This window comes from Lucilia cuprina, chromosome 6 (genome assembly GCF_022045245.1).
Source record: "Lucilia cuprina isolate Lc7/37 chromosome 6, ASM2204524v1, whole genome shotgun sequence".
In the NCBI taxonomy this organism is placed as follows: Eukaryota; Metazoa; Arthropoda; class Insecta; order Diptera; family Calliphoridae; genus Lucilia; species Lucilia cuprina.
Genome location: NC_060954.1, coordinates 48,748,146 through 48,753,654, shown reverse-complemented (window position 1 = coordinate 48,753,654; position 5,509 = coordinate 48,748,146). Strand labels below are relative to the sequence as shown.

At 29.3% G+C, this 5,509-nt stretch overlaps 1 protein-coding gene across 1 annotated transcript in view; it reads left to right on the top strand.

The window, feature by feature from the left end:
* Positions 1-5,509, top strand: part of LOC111676035 (serine-rich adhesin for platelets) — a 321,746-nt gene that overhangs the window by 20,047 nt on the left and 296,190 nt on the right. The window lies entirely within an intron of this gene.

Below are 5,509 nucleotides of genomic sequence, written 5' to 3'. Positions count from 1 at the left end.
GAACTGAACTAGAACTGAACTAGAACTGAACTAGAACTGAACTAGAACTGAACTAGAACTGAACTAGAACTGAACTAGAACTGAACTAAAACTGAACTAGAACTGACATAACTGAACTAAAACTGAACTAGAACTGAACTTGGACCTAATTAGAACTGAACTATAACTGAACTATTACGAAAACTAAAGAAAAAGAAAAATATATAGCAAAAACAAGCGAAATCTGTGATCACTATTATTTACTAACAAAAACCGATTTACGAGTGCAAATTTAAAAGTCCGTTTTCCTCGCAAACTAGAAAAGATATAGCAAAAACAATGCAAATCTGTGATCACTTTTATTTCATACCAAAAACCGACATTTTGAGTGAAAACAAAAAAGTCAGTTTTTCAAAAAAATAAGCGAAATCTCTGATTATTTTCACCAGTAGCATGCGCGCAAGGTTTACTTGGGCACACAGATACGCGGATGGACGGACCTAGCCTAATCTATTCAGGCAGTGATTTGAGCCGATAAGTATTTTTAAGGTGGTGTTACAAATAACAGCACTAACTTGTATTTACCTAACCACTATAGTGGTGAAGAGTATAAAAACTGCAGGTTATTTTTTGTTACAAGTTCCCACACATTTATTATAAAGTGACAGCTTTTGTTAAATAACTACTAAATTTTTTTATACTACATGATTTTTTTTTTTTTTTTGATAATGCTTCTGTTGGTTGCTTCTATTTTCCTCAAAAAAAAATCTGAAAGGAAATAAATTTAATAGTAATATGTATAAAAAAGGTGTAAAGAAAAATTTCTAAATGTGTCAGTTAAGAAAAATTCTTGAAATAAAAGAATCGCAACAAAAAGGAAAAAATTACCTTGATAATGTATACAAGATAAATGAGAGAGAAAGTAAGAAAATTTTTAATGAACCATTATATGACCAACAGCGGTGATTGGCTGTAAGAGAACACTTCATATTTATGAATTCATTTGTTTTATGGAACTGATAATGATGAACAATTCTTAAAGTGAGCGAAGAATTTTTTTCTTAACAAAATTTTCTACAGTAATTTATAAAAGTTTTATATTTAAGACACATTAATTCTAAGTTAAAAATTTCCTTAATTTCAAAAGTATCACAAAAAATACTTTACTTTGACGCTTGGTCAGAGATTTATAACAATCGATGGGAATTTTAATTGTACGAAAAATTTCTAATCAAAACCCTACTAAAGAAGAATACCCTCTATATATGATATAAGCAGTAGAAGTGGTGGTGAGGCTGGATGGCCATGTTAACATAGTACTATATTTTTCATTTACGTACACTTTGTACACACACAAACTGTTTATTTATTTAGCTTTAAAAGAAAGAAGGTCATACCCTTGAAGTCTTAAGTTAACATTACAAATAAGCATTAAACAAACATACATGAATTCATATAGATGCATATTAGTAGTGCCCTTAGAAAACTAATTTGATTTTAAAATATTGATTAAATTAACATTTTAAAGCCTAATGATACTTTAACATAGTTATCATCACAATTGTATAAACTTTTAACGTCATTTTAATCGAATTTTTAGAAAACGAGCTGGTCTAATATAAACCCTAATAGTGCATTAAAATATGTATGTATGTATATACTGCGATACACTGATGATATATTTTGTGGCACAAAAACCTAAACCAACACATGTAGAGGAGTGACACAAAAACCAAGAACTTGGAATGATAAATATACAGGGGCATATTTTTATACTATTTAAAATTTAAAATACTTTATGCATGTATGGACATGTGCAGAATCATACAGGGTGTACCAGAATTTAAGCAGATCTAAACTCGATCTGTAAAAACTGAATTAGAACTGAAATAGAACTGAAATAGAACAGAAATAGAACTGAAATAGAACTGAACTAGAACTGAACTAGAGCTGAACTAGAACTGAACTAGAACTGAACTAGAAGTGAACTAGAACTGAACTAGAACTGAACTAGAACTGAACTAGAACTGAACTAGAACTGAACTAGAACTGAACTAGAACTGAACTAGAACTGAACTAGAACTGAACTAGAACTGAACTAGAACTGAACTAGAACTAAACTAGAACTGAACTAGAACTGAACTAGAACTGAACTAGAACTGAACTTGAACTAGAACTGAACTAGAACTGTTAGGCGTATACTTAATATCTGTAATATCAATAAATCATTAACAAGTATACGTAAACGTGTCTTATAACATCCGTGTAATTTCACAGTGATAAACTTTCTACTTGAAGCGAAACAAGTTAGAATGTACAGTCAGGCTTGACTGACCATATGATACCCTACACAATTCAGCGGTACCTTCAAATATTTAATTTTAATAAGAAAGCATTTAAGTTGTTTCTTCCTTCATTTCTAACTATTTATTAAAAAAATGATTTCTAGAAAGAAGTGTTATTAGGTGAGAAAGATGAATAAGTGCCTGTACATTTATATGCTGGTAGTGGAACCCTGAAATTATTTATGTAGAAATGATACTAATGTGAATTATTGACGGAGTATTGAGTCAAAAATGATTTTGGACCAAATGATATATTTTAAGAGGGTGTGTGGCCGATATGTTTTGGTGTAATAAATTTTATTTACCTTTTAATGTCAGTATATGGTTCTATTTCTATAACTTAAAATATTAAACATATTGATATGTTAGATATTTTTAAAACCTTTCTATATTCTGCAAAACTTTAATGCATTTTCTAAACAAACTTTGGAAAACTTTACTGATTCATAAATATTAGAAATATGCAAAAACAGAATTATCCCTTTAGTTGTGTTCATATTTTGCTTAGTTGCCAATTATTTCATAAATAAACACACATAGTTATACCATTAAAGTACAAAGACAAAACTTTTCAAGCAAATAAACTTTAAACAACAAGAAAAATAAGAGTAAACAAAAAAAAAACACCAATTTGTTGTGACTTTTAAACTTAGCATGTTGCTGCATGTATCAAAATGTATCTTGACCATTATATCTTGTATGTCTTGTTTTTTCATCTGCTTTTCTTTATTTTAACATCAAAATTTTTATATACACATTACATAGAGATTGCCAGGGTAACCAAATATTTTTCTAGATATAAAATAGTAAACACATGTGCTCTTAAAGAGATATTCCAACTTAGATCAGGTGGTAAATATAAATATAAACCTAAAGACTAAAGCAGAAAAATTTATATTTTAAACGCTTATGCAGGTTTTCGTTTTAGAATATACTAAGTATAATTATCAACAACACGTAAAATACTGTCAAATTCACATTAAAACAATCTATCATTTATGCACAGTTAATGGTTACACTGCAATATATAATTAAAAATACTCACGCTTATGGTGGTATGAAATAAAAAGGATTGTACCCAATACACAGTAAGAAAGCTTAAAGCTTTGTTGACTATTTCATTATTTTCATTGGATGCTTGACAATTGTAGTTTCCATAATATTATAACAATCAATTCCAGTTCAGTTCTAGTTCAGTTCTAGTTCAGTTCTAGTTCAGTTCTAGTTCAGTTCAGTTCTAGTTCAGTTCTAGTTCAGTTCTAGTTCAGTTCTAGTTCAGTTCTAGTTCAGTTCTAGTTCAGTTCTAGTTCAGTTCTGATTCAGTTCTAGTTCAGTTCTAGTTAAATACCAAAATACAAAGTATTAATTACTTTTGCCATGTAATATCTGCTTCTGTTAAGATTATATAACATTCACTTGCAAGCTTTTCTCGTTACTATCACTGGCTTATTATCGTTTCTATAATCATAGTCATCTTCAAGCTCAAACTCATCACAACAGCATGTGCTTGTGTTATTTAATTTAAATAAAAAATAAAGTTATAAAAACAAAAAGTTTTTCTTTACACTTTCTCTCTTAGACAAAAATTTTTAAACAACAACAGACAAGATAATTTTTCATTTATTCAATTTGTTTTGTACGCTGTTGAGCAGAATTCACACACAATACATCAAGAATTTTTGACGTATTTTTTTTGCTATTTTTTTTTTGTTCTTTTCAAATGCTCTTAAAGTTTATCTCATGCTTGAACTTTAATGTGCCAACATGACAAAGAATTGTGATACAAATGTTTTCATTTAGTTTTTACTAAAAAATTTTCTTTGGGTGGAGATACTCCTGCTTTTCGTTTTTATGGTTTAAAACATTTTGCTCCAAAACATGCACAAAACTGATTGTTCTTCTGAAATCGTGTTTTCACACATTAGGGGTATTTTAGTTTAAAACTTTCGGAGTGTAGGCGTTGGATTATTTTTATCGAATTTATGATCGAAATGTTAGTGAAGAAACTTTTCGCAACAATGTGTTTTTGGACACTTTCATTGGTAATATTTTTTCAATATTTCCTTACTTGGATTAAAACATCATATACCTTTCCTGGACATACCAAGAGAACCGATTTTATAAAATTTCGGATAAAAATTGGGAAAATATAGAAAAACCATAAAAAGTCACCCTGCTATAGGTGACTATTTAGTTTGTTACGTTTTGCCTGCTTTTCTTTGTTTATAACGACTTGAAATTTTTTTTAAATATTTTTTGTTCACTTTTTCTTGGTTTTTATCATCATCAGTTTTGTTGCTGTGCCTGCTGTGGTGGTGTCAGTGGCTCTTGCCAATGAAAATGGTAAAATGTATAGCAGTTTTTTATTTGTTTGTCTTTTACGATAACAACACTCCCTATATGTGCAATAAAAAATATTTTCTTTCTTAATCTGCATTTTAAGCTGCTTTTTATTTGTTGTCAGTTTGCTAAAGTTTCTTTTTTCTAAGTTAAAATAAATTTACTTTTTGTTCAGAAATAACATAAAATTTTAAGAAGAATTTTATTATACTTTTGTTAATGGATTTGTTTAATTGATAAAAACAACTGATGTTACTAATGTTCATTATTTTATATTGTTTGATAAATTAAATGTAGAAATACATTTAATAAAGTTAATAACTTAAAACAAATGTCTTTAACGAAAAAAAGTATGAATGTATAGTAGGGCATAGCCGATCATATGATACTTTTCACCAGTGAATATGATAAATCATGGATGGATTTTAACAAAACTAAGTTGTTCCAATTTTAATTGACATACCTTTAACATAATTTTGAGCTCAAAAGCCCTATTTGGGGGGTATGGTTGTATAGGCGCATGGTGAAAAAATGGACCGATTTAAACCAATTTCAATAGCGCCCGTCCCTGAATCAAAAGAAGACCATGTGCCAAGTTTTATTAAATTATCTAAAAAATTGTGACATATGCAATGCACACAAGCTTTACATGGTCACACAGCAGACAGTCAGACGGTCGAACATAGCTACATCGACTAAGATTTATGCCGATTAATATACTTTGAGGTGGGTGAAGGTGGGTCTAGTCTATAGTCTAGTCTATAGTCTAGTCTATAGTCTAGTCTATAGTCTAGTCTATAGTCTAGTCTATAGTCTAGTCTATAGTCTAGTCTATAGTCTAGTCT